Below are 20,896 nucleotides of genomic sequence, written 5' to 3'. Positions count from 1 at the left end.
CAATCCCATTCACCTTAAAAATCAAAGGAGGATGCAGAAATTGAACCCTAGTTCTTGGGTTTCCAGGCCTCCCTGTCACTTTCTATAGGCATCATTATAAATCGTGATCTCTTCCCAGGGCACAGATCCTGAAGATAAGTATTGGCAAAGTAAGAATGTCAAAATCTCCACCTTCTGAGGGCCACCGTGGAGTCAAAAGAAGTAAAATAAGACAACATCATTCTAATACTCCTGAGAATATAATGCTTCAGCATGAAAAGAACCCTTCAGATTCTTCAGTGTCAATCTGACTGTGCCCTGTTCCTTATCGCTCACTGCCTTGCTATGTCTTACCTTTGCCCACTAAGTACTGGGTGGTCTCTTTGAAATCTGAAAATAATTTTCAGTACACTCCATGAAAGCAGCCCATCTGCTAAGAGAAAATTTAAATGAAACTTCTGAATAGCTTTCTTTACCATGAGATGGGGATGGTTTTAAAACTAAAGTTTCTGAGGGGGAAGAGGAAGTGTAATTTGTGAACCCAACCTGGGTACCCACCAGAGAGGGCTGTTCACGGATTTGGGGCCAGTCCAGATGAGCTATGGATCTCCAGAACCCAGGGCAGACTCTCCTACCCAGAGGATAATTCTAGAAAGTGAGAACAGAGACAACATCACCCCACTCATCACTACTGTAATAATGAAGAACCATAATGACAATGGCAGGAGAAAGCAGAGAAAATAAAATGTTACGAGGCAGTTAGGAAAACTGCATAACGATCATTTTTCTTCAGGACACACCACTGAGAAAAATTAAGTCTTTAACCTTTGATGGCTTCCTGTGGCGAAGCCATAGAAATCTAATTGAGAGACTCAGGTCCACAGAAATCTGCTGTCTGCTCCGGCTGCAGAATCATATTATGATAAGCCTTTGACTTGATTACTGTAAGAAACAACGACTTGTTGCTAAGACATCATTATGTAGACTGCACACCCAAACGATGCTTTTCTAATCTTTGTTCACTGGTCTCTCCCCCCATTATCTCTAGCAAACAGATGAAGGAGAAACCTCAGGGGACACTGTATTCTGGGGGGGTTCCAAATGCATTTTGTATTTCCATTGAAAAGACACAATTGAGTGGTGCATAAAAGACAGAAGGGCAATTACTTCTGGGATAGCATTGTAATATTACTGATATTACAATACTTTCTATTTGTGGAGTTAGTAAAGATGTTGGAACCACAAAGCCTTCTCACAATCATGTGCTCGCTGCTCATTATATCTGCCCATTGCACATTCTGAGACAGCAGAAGTATATCTTCCCGTTTGCCCACAGAATTTAACTCCAATAGTATCTGCACAGAATAAACCCTAGCCAAGGGGTGGGGTCTCAGCACACTTTTATACTTTTTCTTTCTCTGGCTACTAGCAGGTGTAAACAACTTGACAAGGCCTGTGGGCTTTCAGAGGAACAAGAGGTGCCTGAAATTTTGTCTCAAGTCTCCCTCCCTGTTCTCCATTAGAGTAACTTCATTCACTGTTGCCGTAAACCTCCATCTCTTCTTCATCCAGAAATCCCCATATGAAAAATGAGCTGCTCTGGCCTTCCCCAACTCTCCCAGAACACAAAGCACAGCCCTCACCCTCCTGACCAAACAGAGCTTTTCTCAGAAGCATCACTTCCTGTTACAGTGATCTCTCTACAAGTCTGTCTCCCCGACTTGGCATTTGAAACCCTAGATCCAAGCTTAGTTCCCAGCTCTTGGGAAATGTTCTCTGAATAAATGAATGGATGAAAAAATTAATCAACTAAAGATTGCAACTAAACAGTTAGGAAGCCTAGGAACACAGGATGTTCACACCTCCTAGGAGTACAATTCTCTCATTAAGTATGAAGTTGAGGTTGCAACTGCAAATAGAGTGCCCCCAAAGTAGCACGATAATTTTTGATCAACCAAAAGTATCCAGTATTGGTTGTATTACCTTAATCTTCTATGACATGAAACCAATAAAGGGCAATACAGGTTAATTTACCATAAAGAGTAACAGTATGAGTAGATGTTATTTTCAGTGATGTTCTTGTTCTGCAAATGGGCAGTGGGTTCCTAGGCATTCATTATCCTATTAAAAATATTGAACCACACAGGTCTTAAACCCAAGATTGTGATCAATGATCAATTAAATTCTACACAGCTAGGGGTTTAAAAAAATTAAAAAGAGCAAACCTTCCTGTAATGTATAATCCTCAATCTTTTATTATGACTATTTGTCTTTGTATAGCTCTTCAACTTAACTAGCACTCAGTGCTCTATCTTACTTAATGATTTAGATTTTTTGTCTAGAGCTTAAAAAAATCCTTTGTTAATACTGAAAATGGTAGATAGACAGTACTCAATACCATAAGTGAGCTGAACAGTGATACGATTTTAAGCAGATGTTCTGTTTAGGGGACATTATGGACTCGTGACCTATTTGAATCTACACAATAAACTATGTTAATATAAAAAGAAAGAAAACAAAGACAACAGGTTCTGCTATATTCAGGCACAAAGCTTAAAAGAAAGACTTGTGAAAAACCAATTCAGTCCTTATTTTCCCTCATTCATGAGCAGTGTCCTTTGCTGTCATAAAAACTAATCCTGGTTAAAGTTCAATTCAGAGGACAGAACTGAATTAATTAATGTTCCAACAACAATAAAAAGAATAACAACTGAGCGATGACCTTCCACTTGTATAAGGCTTTGCTGTTTCCATGACATTAGAACCCATATTTGTTACCAACGCTAGGATTCACCCAGCACGCAGCCAGCGGAGCAGAGAGCCCAGTCTGAGCTGAATAAATAATCATTTGTGACGGTGACTGCGTTGACGAGACTATCCACAGCATTCTGCATCAATCGTTCAGGAGTTAGTATGAAATCTGATCATAAACACTTCATTTTATGGTTTGCTTAGTACTCACCTAGAGAGAGCAACATGATTAACAGGAATGAGATTAGAATTTAAGCAGAGGGAGCATTTTACTATGGAAGGCTATAACGGTGCCTAAAACGAGTCAATTAGCTGCAGGTTGAGAGCTCACCCTAAACACAAGAGGATATGCAATCATGAAGAAAATGCCATTTTGCTTTATGTTATCAGAAGGATCTCTGAGCTACCATTTAAACCGGGGCTATAAGAGACTGTCACTCCTGAGGCCTTCATAACAATTGTTCTAAATGTGGATCTCATGGATGGCAACCTATCTGCAAGGACCTTAGAGGGAAATGCAATGTCACAGAATATGGGTTAAGGAAAGGGTTTTGCTGAGGAAAGTGGAGATTTGCACAGCTAGGCTCGGCAACAGTAGAGGAGGTGAGGTCACCCACTGTATCCATAGAGAGGGGGGCCAGGGCACCCTTCTGGACAAGCAGTGTGGCTTATGTCCCAGTAGAGGAACCCGAGCCCCTTTCTCTATGCCTTTGTTAAGGACACACAGGAGAAGGTGGCTTTGTTATAGGAAGGGCAGATAGACTCCTGCTGCTAAGTGGGCTGGCTTTAGATGCCAGCTGTTTATTAGAATCGTCCAGGAAAGCCAGGCACCCAGCAACCGGAGATCTTGAGGCCCATGAGGGATTGCAGGCCATCCTGCTAGGGAGAAAAGCCACCCTTCATGTGAGAAGCTGAGCTTGGACACAACACCTCTCCCTGTCAGGGGGAAACCCCCAGGGCCAGCTGAATCACTGTCAAGGCAACACAGAGAGGGTACCTAAGATCATCCGCAGATATCTATTCCTTACATCACAATATGACCCATGAAAGTTTGCAAAAGACTATGACATGAAATCATGCTAACCTAAATTCTTTGCTTCCCTGTGTCTTGATGTGGCTTTATTAGAATGATCCTGTTCTAACTAATGTTCAAAAAAGTATTCTGTGAAAAGAGGGCATCCCTTGCCAGGTTTCTTTCTTTTCTTAGAACTAACTGTACATATTTCTCTACCAAGCAATTATAAATCCTTTGCCTCCTTTTATTTTGTAATTTATTACACTAGGACCAACGCTAGGAAAAAAAAAAAAAACTGTGATGTAGATCACATTTGTCATCAGAGCTCCCCACCTGCACACTGCTGTCTCCCTCCCCAGGTACAAGGTCCTTGCATTGCCCACTTGGGCCTCAGCCTCAGGGCACTAACCTCCCAACCTGACCTGCTTTCACCAACAAGACTGCCCGCTTCGTGCCTGATTCCGTAACAATAAACGGTGATTTCATATACAGGTAAATTAACTCTATTAAATTGTTTCACTTTCTAGTGTGCAGTGAACTGAGTGGTGATGGATATTCTAAGCACTCAGGGAGGATATTTTTATGAGGGAAGGCTTCTTAGCTCCTTACTTTGTGTCTGTGGTCCTTTTGCACTTGGATTCAGCTTGGCTCGCTGCCACAGAGGAGGCTGGGCTGTCACAGCTGATGAGCTCAAACACACTTGAAGTCCTTTGGTTAAGTTCACATCAGCCTCTTGTCCCGATCTGGATCTTCCAGCTCCTCCAATTTACTTTTTACCATCATTTATTGTATGTGTCATTGCTGCAGACCACTTCATTCCTTTTATGGAATGAGGCTGTGTATGAATCAACTAGTGATAACTGTGCCCTTGGGCATTGCTCCCTAACAGTTAGTTTCTGGTGTATGTGAATCTCAAAAATGAGGCCAGAGTCTCAAGTTCTTGTTGATGAGCTATTAAATACTTGGTTGGCTAGGAATAATGTCAAAACAGTGTACTGAACTTGGAACCCAAAAATCTCAGTTTGATTCCTGACCCTGAGTTTCCTTATTTACCCTAAATTTCCCTTTCTCCTTTGTTGTTTCTCCATACTGAGGAGGGGTGGGGCATAATAAAAAAAGCAAAGGCATATTCCACAAGAAATCACCAAAGACTACATTCTTGGCAACCCTTTACTGTCAGGGACAAACTTTTTTTTAAGAAAAAAGGAAATATCATATTGAAAATAATTTATTAACTGATTAACTAGCATGACAAGATATGATTCTTAAGTCTCATTAACAAACCAACTGCTAGCCAACACTCCAAACTTCCTTTATGAGACCTTTTAATATTCCTTAAGCTAAGTTTCCGAAGGTCTAAAACAGATTGCTTGACCTTGAGCCCATATAAACAAAGTTCTCCCAAGTATCCCCCAAGCCCTCCGGTGAGGGCCTGATGGCTGGATATGCGACGGCACAGGAAGTTCAGCATGTACTGCACGATGCATGCTGAGGAATGTCTGCAGCCTTGGAGAATCAAGCAGGTACCTGTCTGTGTTTCTTGTGATCTCAGGACCTGGGAACCAGACCAAGTCACACCATGTTTCAACTGCAGCAAATCATTAGCAAAACAGGCAAATGGCAACAGTGCAATTGCAACAACAAGCAGGTGGCACTTTTACCAAAGATGTTATCCTAAAAACACAACTAATAGGCTAGAATGTAAACAGCACACCTTTCTCAGAAACAAAGAAGTCTTACAGCTGTCAGTGGATCCAAGTCTCCTGATTCACTTCTATACAGTGGGCATTTGAGGTCCCTTCATAATATATAGAAGTGAACAACCGAGCAAAGAAACAAAGAAATAAATGGCACTCCTGTCAATGTTTCAGAACCACCAGAGGACACACCAAAAACTTCAACATAAACCCCAGGTCTTCTGCTTCCGTCAAAATGTTTCTTAGTTGCTCTTACTTCTATATTAATCAGCCTCCAGCTGGTTCAAGATTTGTCATCATAGAGTGAGATTCTTTCCTTTTTTTATGTAAAATTAGGAATTCAATCCTTTGTGGTGCATCTTTTTAAAATCTATAATGATTTTTTCTTCTCAAATATTATGTCACATTCAATTTTGATAGCCATAGGACAAAGTGGATATTCTCTCATTTTTTTAAAAACATCAAAATATCTGAATATTTTAAGTATGACTGAGTGATGAACTGTCCTAAATAAATCTCTTAGATCCTTGATGTATTATGGGACTTACCATCAAAATCGAATATTCCACAAGTACAAAAGCACTATATGTGTCAGAAATAGCCCAGCTGCTCCAGAATAAGCTGCAGTGGATGACCAAAGCCCACCTGTCCCATTACACTCCCTCCACACACACCGTCACCACCCTCACACACAATATTTCCCTACACACAACTTCCCAGATGGACACAGAGGCACCTCTGAAAAAGATAGGCTAAACACTACTACCCTAAATACAGTTCAATCATAAAGTCTAGTAAGAGATATATAGTTCTTTCAGATACTTCAAAACAACAAAAAGCATTTTTTTAATATTTCTATAGGCTTAAGATTCTAACAGCACATTGAGTATCTACTATATATCACCCTGTCCTTGGAGTTATATATTCTCATTAACATATTTTTCCCGAAGCAGGAACCAGTTGATTTCTATACGATGAACTGAACTTCCAGCTGGGTCAATGCCTCTGTAGTACGAATTATCTGGGAGATATCACAGCTACAATTTTCATGATCAACTTGCACTGTTTTCCCCAGCTATGGCAAAAATCCAGCAGTTTTTCCAGGCCTCCTGCTTTGTGGATGGTAGAAAATGTTATAGTTATGCTGAGATAGAAGTTGATGAAAATTTATATAAAAGAAGCAAAAAAAAAAATGTGTGTGCCTGTGTGTGTGTATTACGATATATACATACCTCACCTGGTTGTAGAGGAAACAGGCATTAGTACAGAGCAGGTCTCTTTCTTTCAAAGAGACCCATGTCATTTTCCCAGGTTTTATCCAAATACAAATTGCAAGACAACCTAGACCTTTTTCCCTTTCACATGCTTGCACTGTTCTCCCATGAATAATTTCTGGGCTTACCTCCTGAGTCTGCCACACAGTGGCTTTGTGACAGTTGACAGGTTACTTAACTTCTTAGAGCCTCTCCTTGAAAATGGAGATATTAACATCATCTGTCGGAGAGTTGCTATGGTGATGAAATAAAGGAGCATCAATGTAAACTTCTGGGCGCTTCTACTCACTTACATTAGATCATTTGCCACTCCTGCCTTTCTTCAGGAGTAAGATTATCTGCACCGTTATATCAATACCCCACCTTCAGGGTACAAACTTGCAAAATATCAGCTTTTCATCTCTCTGTCCATCAGTAAATGGATGCCCTATGCACACACAGAATGCACAAACATGAAAACGTTCATTTTTAATGACAATGGTACCAGTACCAAGGGAGTCGCATAACAGACAACATGTTTTAAAGTAAGGAATTATTTTCCGAGTATTAATTTACCAATTTTCCACACACCAAGTTCCCAAAGCAGTCAAGAACATTTGAGACCCTGCAGGCTTCATGTTTCCCCTAATGGGGCACTAATTGTTTTCAAATAAATGCCCTTAGTGTGCAAGTTCTCCGTGTAGAATGAAAATGGATTAAGGAATGGTAAGCATAACCCATCATTCTGGTGTCTACAATGTCACACTTCAGGAGATTCCCAGAAATATCTGGTTGGGATTAAATATACTTAATATCCAATAAAAATATTTAATATTTGAACTATAAGAGTATCAACTATAAAACACCTCCCTCAAAAACAAACACAATTCTATCACTGCTTCCTATAACATTTACTCTTCCCAAAATGATTTTATCTTTAATACACACCCACACACACACACCACTCCTTTGATACAAAGTATTTTCTATGCGAAAGGCTCTTTAATTTTGTGTTTTCCTTCTTTATTTGCAACCTTTTTAGGACTTTAAAATGAGGTGTTTTAACAGCGCCACCTTGTGGTGATGAGCCATTTCAAATTCATCCACCCACCATCACTTCTCTTCCCCCACCTTTTCTCGCTTCTGTTTTGTGAGCTGTTTTTTCATTTGTACTCATTTCATTCCTCAGCGTTAGTGTTACTGAGGATGATAAAGATTTCATCAAAACAAAGTAGGTCATTAAAGAAACTAACAAAAAAGCAATGGTGTGAGCAGAACAGTAGAACCCGTACACTTAAGAATATGCCTCTCTTCAGGGGAAAGAAGTGTAACTAAAAATCAACCAGAGATTTATTAAGAAGAATTTGCAAGCGGGTTTTAAGGGAAAAGCTAATCTGATTTAAAGCACTTGGGCTGGAGTTTTCCTTTCATCTCCACCACATTTTCTTCCCTGTTGCCAGTCTGAGAGCCAGGCAGTTCAGAAGAGTAAGCAAATGTTTCCCAGAAACAAACAATGGAATATCAAAGCCATTTATATTCTTCTCACAGCAGCAGGAACCATAGCCAGGTGCTCAAGGAATTGGTTCTTTATGAGGAAATAATCAAATATTCCTTCCTTTCTTCCTTCCTCCTCATTTCTGCTTCCTCTCACATTAACTACCAGCATCCCTTTCCCCAGGGGCCAGAGTGCTACTTGGGGAACTAATAATAATGTACATTTTTTCCTAAATCGCTTCAGCTCCAAGGATTTAGACATTCATTAGGAGCTTATGCCCAGTAGCAGGTCTGACCAGTTGGTCATCAAAACAGGTAATGCATGTACTCTTTTGAGGATTAGATCATTAAATCCATTGGAAACATCATCCAGCCTTTAAAAGTCCTCGACTCTTTCAACTTTGAAAAAGACCATTACGTGGATTTGCATGGTGAAAAATGAGAGGGAAGGAGTGAAGACTTGAGAATGGTGGCTGGAGAACAACTACTCATGAGTCTAAGAGCAAGAGCATCCAGGTTACTAAAAGACCTTCCCTGTGCAGAGAGGCCCAAAGGGAAGGTGACCTCCTGATTTAAAGGTCAAACTCAGATACACACAGATATGTACACAAAGACACACACGTGAACACACACACACACGTGCACACATATTAATACACACATACTGAAACAGTCATCCAGTTCATTGGCATAAGCATAGGGTTTAACCCAAGCTTTTTGCACTGATCTTCTTATTTTCTGTACATTTGTCTTAGAGGGCCTCAGACCTGGGACTCAAAAGTCAAGTTGTCAAGTTTTGTGGAAGACAAAATTGAGAGAAGACAATATTTGCCTATAGAAGATTTTGATTAACAGGAACAAAAGCTTAGCACTGGCAGATGATAAATGGGGTGAGGGATGAAACAGTGGGGGGAATGATATACCTGGCTGTGAGGAGAAAAGGATGACTGGAGCAGCCAAAGGAAGCTCTGAGGCCACAGAAATCACCAAAGCCCAGTGTATCATCCTGTGAGTATAGAGTCCTGCAGGCCTGCCCAAACCAGACATGCATCCTCGCTGACCTTTCCAGGTCTGAGTGACTCCCAACCAGACTGAAGACTGTGACCAACGAGTGAATTCCTTTTCCTTCCTGATGACCCTGCATTACTTTCCAGTAATTCTCCTGTGGTACAATTGTTTCTGTATCTGCACAGGAAGGGAATTTGTGATTCCTTCTGGAAACTGGAGTGCTGTGGGTGCCAGGCTCACTCTCTTGGCTGCTGGCTCAGAGTCCGATTATACACAGACCTGGAAGGAAGCCCAGTCATGTGTGGGTTGTGATGCAACAGCCTGGCTCACCAGCAGACTGGGTGGTGGCTTTAACTCTCTAGGACTCAGTAGTCTTTTGGTGACCATCAAGCAGAAATTGCCATGACTTCAATGGTGTAAAACAGGGGATAAATCATGCCTACCACTGGTGTTTGTAAATAAAGCTTCACTGGAACCCAGCCATGCTCATTTATGGAACTATCCTCTATGGCTGCTTTCACATAAAATTGGCAGAGTTGAGCAGCTGTGACAGCAACCATTGGCCTGCAAAGCCTAAATTATTTACTATCTGGCCCTTTACAGAAAAAAATTGCCAACCTCTGATTTAAAAGAAGGATCATCAAGAGAAGGCAGTGTGGTATAACAGAAGGGCCATGAGAAGGGGGCTCCCAAGGCTTGGGTTCTAGCCCTGGTTCTGTTACTAACCATCTGGGTCTCCAGCTCTGAGTGATCGTGAATGTTTCTTCTAGCTGCAAAAGATAAAAAAAAATCTGTGATTTAAGTATTTGGTAATGCACAGGTTTCAAATGCCAATTTTACTGCCCAATACTTTACATTTTCAAAAAATATCATTTTTCTATTTGTAATCCAAGGATTATGATATTTAAAACCATCAGATTGGATTCCATACATTGTGTTTTAAAAAGAAATATACATACATGCACACATGCACGCACACACACACACACACACACACACATAATCAGAGCAAGCCATCCAGCCCACTGGTATACATATAGGGTTTCACACCCAAGACCCTTGCACTGACCCTCTATGGGAAAGACATGTGTCTTCTAGGGGCTCAACACTTGCTCAGTGAAAGCTGCTGTGTCTAGGGCCTCGCCATCTGTAAAGCTATGATCAAAACATCACTATTCAGTTTCACCTAAGACACAGCTGTAGAATTATGGAGAACTATTCTTACAAAACTGAGCAATTGTCTGAGTCTGTCTCCTGACTGAGGGAATAAAAATGCCTAATTCACAAAACATTTCATATTCTGTAGTACATTTATATAGTGGATGTTACTTGTATTCTGTACCATCTTTGTTTAGTGGTTACTTTTGAGACTTGCAAACAGTTTCCAAACATCTCTCAATCCGAGAAAAATACAGCATAGTGAAGCTGGTTTTAAATGAGGGCTTCTGGGCTTCCCTGGTGGTGCCGTGGCTGAGAGTCCGCCTGCCGATGGAGGGGACATGGGTTCGTGCCCCGGTCCGGGAGGATCCCACGTGCCGCGGAGCGGCTAGGCCCATGAGCCATGGCCGCTGAGCCTGCGCGTCCGGAGCCTGTGCTCCGCAATGGGAGAGGCCACAACAGTGAGAGGCCTGCGTACCACAAAAAAATAAAAAATAAAAAAAATAATGAGAGCTTTAGTCTAGGTTCTCCCCAAAAGCAGAGCCTGAGACAAGACCATTTATTTTGGGAAGTGATTCTAAGGAACAGGAGTAGAGGACTGGGCAGATTTAAAGAGGGAAGGAGGGGAAGCTGAGCCAAGGACACTCCATTGAACTAGTAACTAGGATGGGCAATTGCAGCTCCATACCTCTGAGATGCTTTGAATTGCCTTGTAGAATGAGGCCCTGATGTCTTCCTGAATATTATGGGGTGGGGGGTAATATTTATCCCCCAACTCCCATCATTGCCCCAAGGGGTTTTAGTTCACTCCCACTTCCAGTGTGTGCGTGGGGCAGAATGGCTAACCTGGTCTCTGCAAGCAATAGCCTCAGGGAAGCCCCAGGTCAGAAAGCAAGAGTTATGTGGTACGATTGAGGCAAGGACCTGATGGGTCACAACTGCATAGAGTTGTCATAGCAATGGCTGGAGTCAAAAGGCAGGCAAAGAGGATATAAGGAAGGGCACAAGAAGTGTCCCAGACAGTGTGTAATGCTCCCAACACACCATCAATTAGGTTATTAGCATGATGACAGCACTCCTTCACCCAACATCAGATGAGCATCTGCCTCATGCTAGAACCATGGAAGAAAGAGATGAAGACTCTTGCCCTTGTGTTCAAGGAGAACTCCACTTTTAAAAAGGGCACAATTCTGTAAATAAACCATGTTAATGCATTCCGATCAACACTATCAGTTAATATGTGAACACAGACAGATTATCCTACTCTGTTGGAAGGATAGCAACGAATGGAGGTCAATGTAAAGGAAGTCTTCAGAAAGAGGGTGATGCCTGAGACGTTTCAAAGGACCAATAGCAGTTTTCCAGGAAGTAAAGCAGGATAGAAGAATAAATCACCTATGAAAGTCATGGAAGTTGGACAAGTCAGAATGTGTGCAGGGAAATACAAAGATTTCAGAAAGGTTAAAATAGAGATAATGCGTGGGGAAATGGTCAACCACAAAGAGGGAGCAGAGTCCAAACCATGAAACACTGGATCCCATCCTAAGTACCTTGAACTCCTTCTATTGACAATAAAGGAACATGGAAAGACTGTTAAAAAAAATAAAGGGCTTCCCTGGTGGCACAGTGGTTAAGAATCTGCCTGCCAATACAGGGTACACAGGTTCGAGCCCTGGTGCGGGAAGATCCCACATGCCGCGGAGCAACTAAGCCTGTGTGCCACAACTACTGAGCCTGCACTCTAGAGCCTGCAAGCCACAACTACTGAGCCTGCGTGCCACAGATACTGAGGCCCGCGCTCCTAGAGCCCGTGCTCTGCAACAAGAGAAGCCACCACAATGAGAAGCCTGCACACTGGAACGAAGAGTAGCCCTGCTCGCAACGAGAAAGCCTGCGCACAGCAACGAAGACCAAACGCAGCCAAAACTAAATAAATAAATTTTTTCAATAAATAAATAAAATAAAGAAGGAAGTTATTCAATTTACTGTGAAGAACAACAACTCCGATAACATCATGGAAGGGAATTTATATCATCTCAAAGGAATTTCAGAAGTAAATTAAAGTGTGTATATCTAATGATCCCAAGATTAAAATAATTCAAGTCTGTCAAACATTTCAATTCATAGAATACACAATAACCTATTTTTCTGTAAATATACAGAACATTATAACTAAATTTAACACAAGACTAAATGAAAACCATTGCAAGGTTTCATCAGAGACTTTTATGAGATCGCAGGTCTGTTATTTATTATTTAGTGTTCACAGCACTTTACAATGTAGGCGCACAAGTAACGGAGACCACTGGTCGCTTGCCTAGCCCTTTACCTCTGTGAAGCAATGTGATAATTCAGAAAGACTACTGCCAGGACTCAGTCCAGAAGTGTAGATTATTCCCACCACGTTGAGAAGAAAATCAGTCAGTTAGGTTTTTTATTGAGATCATGAACAACGGGCATCCAATAAACAAAGTTGCTATTCTCAACTTAAATTTGCCAAAACAGTAATTCTAAGGCTACTTACATGAATTTTTGTGCCAAATACAAGAGGCAGGGTCACGTCAATGGAGGAAGAAGGCAAAGATGTGACACTAAACATGGAAGGACAGACACAGTGACAAAAGAAAGACTTAAAGGAGCAACAAACTTGCTGTGCCTGTTTCCACATTACCTAGAATGAGAGAGTACCCAATTTCTCCCTTTGCTAGACCATCCACAATAATTGATGTTGATTCTCGGTGGCTAGACATATGACCCATTTCTAGAGAGGCAATCCAGAGCCCCTCAGCTTGTGTTCAAGCCCCTCCCGGTCATGGAGCCAAGGCTGCCATCTATTTTGGAGTCATCATCCACTTTGGCAGTCTGGTGAGACCTGGAGACCCCTTTCCTATTTCTATTTTCTAAATAATAATGAATTTAAATGTATAAAATAAAATTATATTGAAATATAATTACCAAACTATTACAGAACAAATTTTGTGATATACTAATGCATGTGCTCCTTTATCAGTACACTACACATCAAGATCTAATGGTGACTCTGATAACTAGCATAATTTCAATGACATTATGAGCATGAATGATATTTTGAAATATCTGCAACACTGTGAGATGATATGAAAATATCAGTAATTTCTATTGGTGACAAATGCATATGCTGCTAATACTGCTATGGTTTATTGCCTACTAATAATTGAAACATATGCTAAAGTTCAATTAGAGGTCAGTGAAACTAAAGATTTAATTCACGAATCCCTGGTTAAGCCTGCTAGCCACACTTCTGAAGGTGTGGCCTCCAAGTTTCAATCCATTTCCTGGGAAAAAGCAGCTCCAATTTCAAGGAATTCCTCAGATCTCCATAAAATGGAAGGGGTAATTTTCAAATCAATTGATTAAAAACATAAATAATAACTAAAAGCTACCATGAATTTAGAGTTACTTAGAAATATTTGAATTTCATAAATCACAATCCCATCCACATGGATTAGACCTAGAACAGTGCCCATACAGCCATACGTGTAAGACCTTGTATTTATTCAGGCCACAAACAATGCACTAAGCATATAAGAATTTGAAAAGCTGCTTTTAACAGAAATGGTATCTGTTTAAAAACGGAATATAGGAAGGGGACTTTCATGATGGCGGAGGAGTAAGAGGTGGAGATCACCTTCCTCCCCACAAATACGTCAGAAGTACATCTACATGTGGAACAACTCCTACAGAACACCTACTGAACGCTGGCGAAAGACCTCACACTTCCCAAAAGGCAAGAAATTCCCTACATACCAGGGTAGGGCAAAAGAAAAAACAGAGACAAAAGAATAGGGATGGGACCTGCACCTCTGGGAGGGAGCCATAAAGGAGGAAAAGTTTCCACACACTAGGAAGCCCCTTCACTAGCAGAGACAGGGGTTGGGTGGGGGGAGAAGCTTTGGAGCCATGGAAGAGATCACAGTAACAGGGGTGCAGAGGGCAAAAAGGAGAGATTCCCGCACAGAAGATTGGTGCCAACCAACACTCACCAACCTGAGAGGCTTGTCTGCTCACCCACCGGGGTGGGCGGGGCTGGGAGCCAAGGCTCGGGCTACGGCGGTTAGATGCCAGGGAGAGGACTGGGGTTGACTGCGTGAACACAGCCTGAAGGGGGCTAGAGCACTATAGCTGGCTGGGAGGGAGTCCGGGAAAAAGTCTGGAACTGCTTAAGAGTCAAGAGACCACTGTTTTGGGGTGCGTGAGGAGAGGGGATTCAGGGCACCGCCTAAATGAGCTCCAGAGATGGGCGTGAGCCATGGTTATCAGCACAGACACCAGAGATGGGCATGAAATGCTAAGGCTGCTGCTACAGCCACCAACAATCTTATGTGCAAGCACAGGTCACTATCCACACCTCGACTCCCAGAAGCCTATGCAGCCTACCACTGCAAGGGTCCCGTGATCAAGGGACAACTTCCCCAGCAAAACACACGATGCACCTCAGGCTGTTGCAAAGTCACGCCAACCTCTGCCGCCTCAGCCTCGCCCTGCATTCTGTACCCTCCCTCTCCCTGGCTTGATTGAGCCAGAGCCCCCAAATCAGCCATTCCTTTAATGCTCTCCTGTCTGGGCAAAGAACAGATGCCAGAGGGCGACTGACATGCAGAGGCGGGGCCAAACCCAAAGCTGAACCCCAGGAGCTGTGTGAACAAAGAAGAGAAAGGGAAATTTCTCCCAACAGCCTCAGCAGCAGCAGATTAAATCTCCACAAACAACATGATGGACCCTGCATCTGTGGAATACCTGAATAGACAACGAATCATCCCAAAACTGAGGTGGTGGACTTTGGGAGCAACTGTAGAGCTGGGGTTTGCTTTCTGCATCTAATTTGTTTCCGGTTTTATATTTATCTTAGATTAGTATTTAGAGCTTATTACCACTGGTAGATTTGTTTATTGATTTGGTTGCTCTCTTCCTTTTATATATATTTTTTTCCTTTTTCCTTTTTGTGTGTATGTGTATGCTTCTTTGTGTGAATTTGTCTTTAAAGGTTTGCTTTTACCATTTGTCCTAGGGTACTGTCTGTCCATGTTCTTTTTAGTACAGTTTTTAGTGCTTCTTATGATAGGTGGATATGTTTATTGGTTTCGTTACTTTTTTTAATTACTTTTTAATTTTTAATAATTTTTTAAATTTTAATAACTATTATTTTTTTTTCTTTCTTTCATTTATTTTCTTTTCTCCCTTTTCTTCTGAGCCATGTGGCTGACAGGGTCTTGGTGCTCCAGCCATGTGTCAGGCCTGAGCCTCTGAGGTGGGAGAGCCAAGTTCAGGACATTAGTCCACCAGAGACCTCCAAGCCCCTTCTAATATCAATCAGTGAGAGCTCTCCCAGAGATCTCCACCTCAACACTAAGACCCAGCTCCACTCAACGCCCAGGAAGCTACAGTGCTGGACATCCTATGCCAAAAAACTAGCAGGACAGGAACACAACCCCACCCATTAGCAGAGAGGCTGCCTAAAATCATAATAAGGTCATAGACACCCCAAAACACACCACCGGACACGGTACTGCCCACCAGAAAGACAAGATCCAGCCTCATTCACCAGAACACAGGCACCAGTCCCCTCCACCAGGAAACCTACACAACCCCCTGAACCAACCTTACCCACTGGGGGAAGTCACCAAAAACAATGGGAACTACGAACCTGCAGCCTGTGAAAAGGAGACTCCAACACAGTAAGTTAAGCAAAATGAGAAGACAGAGAAATACACAGCAGATGAAGGAGCAAGATAAAAACCCACCAGACCTAACAAATGAAGAGGAAATAGGCAGTCTACCTGAAAAAGAATTCAGAGTAATGATAGCAAAGATGATCCAAAATCATGGAAATAGAAAGGAGAAAATACAAGAAATGTTTAACAAGGACGAGAAGAACTAAAGAGCAAACAAACAATGATCAGTAATGAACAACACAATAAATGAAATTGAAAATTCTCTAGAAGGAATCAATAACAGAATAACTGAGGCAGAAAATGGATAAGTGACCTGGAAGATAAAATCATGGAAATAACTGCTGCAGAGCAGAATAAAGAAAAAAGAATGAAAAGAATTGAAGACAGTCGCAGAGGCCTCTGGGACAACATTAAACACACCAACATTTGAACTACAGAGGTCCCAGAAGAAGAAGAGAAAAAGAAAGGGACTGAGAAAATATTTGAAGAGATTATAGTTGAAAACTTCCCTAATATGAAAAAGGAAATAATCAACTCCAGGAAGCACAGAGAGTCTCATACACGATACATCTAAAGAGAAACACACCAAGACACATATTAATCAAACTAACAAAAATTAAATAAAAAGAAAAATATTAAAAGCAGCAAGGGAAAAGCAACAAATAACATACAAGGGAATCCCCATAAGGTTAACAGCTGATCTTTCACCTGAAACTCTGCAAGCAAGAAGGGAGTGGGGGACATATTTAAAGTGATGAAAGGGAAAAACCTACAACCAAGATTACTCTACCCAGCAAGAATCTCATTCAGACTCAACAGAGAAATTAAAGCTGTTACAGACAAGCAAAAGCTAAGAGAAGTCAGCACCACCAAACCAGCTTTACAACAGATGCTGAAGGAACTTCTCTAGGCAGCAAACACAAGAGAAGGAAAAGACCTACAAAACCAAACCCAAAACAAGAAAATGGTAATAGGAACATACATATCGATAATTACCTTAGGTAAATGGATTAAATGCTCCAACCAAAAGACAAGGACTGGCTGAATGGATACCAAAAAAGACCTGTATATATGCTGTCTACAAGAGACACACTTCAGACCTAGGGACACAAACAGACTGAAAGTGAGGGGATGGAAAAAAATATTCCATGCAAATGGAAATCAAAAGAAACCTGGAGTAGCCAATTCTCATATCAGACAAAATAGACTTTAAAATAAAGACTATTACAAGAGTCAAAGAAGGACACTACAGAATGATCAAAGGATCAATCCAAGAAGAAGACACAACAATTGCAAATATTTATGCACCCGACACAGGAGCACCTCAATACATAAGGCAAAGGCTAACAGCCATAAAAGGGGAAACCGACAGTAACACAATAGTAGTAGGGGACTTTAACACCCGACTTTCACCAATGGACAGATCATCGAAAATGAAAATAAATAAGGAGACACAGGCTTTAAATAACACATTAAATAAGATGGACTTATTGATATTTACAGGACATTGCATCCAAAACAACAGAATACACTTTCTTCTCAAGTGCTCATGGAACATTCTCCAGGATAGACCATATCTTGGGTCACAAATCAAGCCTTGGTAAATTTAAGAAAATTGAAATCAAATCAAGTATCATTTCCAACCACAATGCTATAAGACTAGATATCAATTACAGGAAAAAATCTGTAAAACCTACAAACACATGGAGGCTAAACAATACATTACTAAATAACCACGATATCAGTGAAGAAATCAAAGACGAAATCAAAAAATAACTAGAAACAAATGACAATGAAAACACGACAACTCAAAACCTCTGGGATGCAGCAAACCAGTACTAAGAGGGAAGTTTATAGTTATACAATCCTACCTCAAGAAATAAGAAACATCTCAAATAAACAAGCTAACCTTACACCTAAGGCAATTAGAGAAAGAAAACAAAAAAACCCCAAAGTTAGCAGAAGGAAAGAAATCATAAAGATCAAATCAGAAATAAATGAAAAAGAAAGGAAGGAAACAATAGCAAAGATCAATAAAACTAAAAGCTGGTTTTCTGAGATGATGAACAAAATCGATAAACCATTAGCCAGACTCGTCAAGAAAAAAAGGGAGAAGACTCAAAATAACAAAATTAGAAATGAAAAAGGGGAAGTGACAACTGACACTGCAGAAATACAAAGGATCATGAGAGATTACTACAAGCAACTGTATGCCAATAAAATGGACAACCTGGAAGAAATGAACAAATTCTTAGAAAAGCACAACCTTCCGAGACTGAACCAGGAAGAAATAGAAAATATAAACAGACCAATCACAAGCACTGAAATTGAGACTGTGATTAAAAATCTTCCACAAACAAAAGCCAAGGGCCAAATGTCTTCACAGTTGAATTCGATCAAACATTTGAGAAGAGCTAACACCTATCCTTCTCAAACTCTTCCAAAATATAGCAGAGAGAGGAATACTCCCAAACTCATTCTACCAGGCCACCATCACCATCATACTGAAACCAGACAAAGATGTCACAAAGAAAGAAAACTACAGGCCAATATCACTGATGAACACAGATGCAAAAATCCTCAACAAAATACTAGCAAAGAGAATCCAACAGCACATTAAAAGGATCATACACCATGATCAAGTGGGGTTTATCCCAGACATGCAAAGATTCTTCAGTACACGCAAATCAATCGATGTGATACACCATATTAACAAATTGAAGAATAAAAAGCATATGATCATCTCAATAGATGCAGAAAAAGCTTTTAACAAAATTCAACATGCATCAATGATAAAAACTCTCCAGAAAGTAGGCATAGAGGGATCTTACTTCAACATAATAAAAGCCATATATGACAAACCCACAGGCAACATCATTCTCAATGGTGAAAACCTGAAACCATTTCCACTAAGATCAGGAGCAAGACAAGGTTGCCCACTCTCACCACTATTATTCAACATAGTTTTGGAAGTTCTAGCCATAGCAATCAGAGAAGAAAAACAAATAAAAGGAATCCAAATTGCAAGAGAAGTAAAACTGTCACTGTTTGTAGATGACATGATACTATACACAGAGAATCCTAAAGATGCTACCAGAATACTACTAGAGCTAACCAAGGAATCTGGTGAAGTAGCAGGATAAAAAATTAACGCACAGAAATCTCTTACAATCCTATACACTAATGATGAAAACCTGAAAGAGAAATTAAGGAAACAATCCCATTTACCATTGCAACAAACAGAATAAAATACCTAGGAATAAACCTATGTAGGGAGACAAAAAACCTGTATGAATAAAACTATGACACTGAGGAAAGAAATTAAAGATGATACAAACAGATGGAGAGATATACCATGTTCTTGGATTGGAAGAATCAACATTGTGAAAATGACTCTACTACCCAAAGCAATCTACAGATTCAGTGCAATCCCTATCAAACTACCAATGGCATTTTTCACAGAAGTAGAATAAAAAATTTCAAAATTTGTATGGAAACACAAAAGACCCCAAATAGCCAAAACAATCTTGAGAAAGAATGGAGCTGGAGGAATCAGGCTCCAGGACTTCAGACTGTACTACAAAGCTACAGTAATCAAGACACTATGGTACCAGCACAAAAACAGAAATAGAGGTCAATGGAACAAAACAGAAAGCCCAGAGATAAATCCATGCACATATGGTCACCTTATCTTTGATAAAGGAGGGAAGAATATACAACGGAGAAAAGACAGCCTCTTAATAAGTGGTGCAGGGAAAACTGGACAGCTACATGTAAAAGAATGAAATTAGAACACTCCCTAACAACATACACAAAAATAAGCTCAAAATGGATTAAAGGGGCTTCCCTGGTGGCGCAGTGGTTGAGCGTCCGCCTGCTGATGCAGGGGACACGGGTTCGTGCCCCGGTCCGGGAAGATCCCACATGCCGTGGAGCGGCTGGGCCCATGAGCCATGGCCGCTGAGCCTGTGCGTCCGGGGCCTGTGCTCTGCAACGGGAGAGGCCACAACAGCGAGAGGCCCGTGTACTGCAAAAAAAAAAAAAAAAAAAAAAATGGATTAAAGACCTAAATGTAAGGGCAGACACTATAAAAGTCTTAGAGGAAAACATTGGCAGAACACTCCATGACATATATCACAGCAAGATCTTTTTTGACCCAACTCCTACAGAAATGGAAGTAAAAACAAAAATAAACAAATGGGACCTACTAAAACTTAAAAGCTTTGGCACAGCAAAGGAAACCATAAACAAGACAAAAAGACAACCCTCAGAATGGGAGAAAATATTTGCAAATGAAGCAACGGACAAAGGATTACTCTCCAAAATATACAAGTAGCTCATGCAGCTCTATATCAAAAAACAAACAACCCAATCGAAAAAACGGGCAGAAGACCAAAATAGACATTTCTCCAAAGAAGATATACAGACTGCCAACAAACACATGAAAGAATGCTCAACATCACAAATCATTAGAGAAATGCAAATCATAACTACAATGAGGTATCACCTCACACCAGTCAGAATGGCCATCATCAAAACATCTACAAACTATAAATGCTGGAGAGTGTATGGAGAAAAGGGAACACTATTTCACTGTTGGTGGGAATGTAAATTGATACAGCCACTATGGAGAACAGTATGGAGGTTCCTTAAAAAAACAAAAATAGAACTACCATATGACCCAGCAATCCCACTACTGGGCATATACCCTGAGAAACAATTCAAAAAGAGTCATGTACCACAATGTTCACTGCAACACTATTTCCAATAGCCAAGAAGCAACATAAGTGTCCATCGACAGATAAATGGATAAAGAAGATGTGGCATATA

The 20,896-nt window shown here is 40.8% G+C and overlaps 1 long non-coding RNA gene across 7 annotated transcripts in view; it reads right to left on the bottom strand.

The window, feature by feature from the left end:
* Positions 1–20,896, bottom strand: part of LOC111186013 (uncharacterized) — a 108,821-nt gene that overhangs the window by 46,933 nt on the left and 40,992 nt on the right. For 4 of the 7 annotated variants that reach the window (XR_016392655.1, XR_016392656.1, XR_016392657.1 and 1 more), the window contains exon 5: positions 538–20,093. This is a non-coding gene — a long non-coding RNA (uncharacterized LOC111186013). The remainder of the gene's footprint in view (positions 1–537; positions 20,094–20,896) is intronic. The other 3 variants (XR_016392658.1, XR_016392660.1, XR_016392661.1) reach the window with 3 other exon arrangements.

This window comes from Delphinapterus leucas, chromosome 3 (genome assembly GCF_059928025.1).
Source record: "Delphinapterus leucas isolate spDelLeu-1000000601 "Yukka" chromosome 3, BTC_Dleu_Yukka2, whole genome shotgun sequence".
NCBI classification, from domain to species: domain Eukaryota; kingdom Metazoa; phylum Chordata; class Mammalia; order Artiodactyla; family Monodontidae; genus Delphinapterus; species Delphinapterus leucas.
The sequence above is the reverse complement of the archived record's forward strand: the minus strand, read 5'-3'. Positions and strand labels throughout refer to the sequence as shown.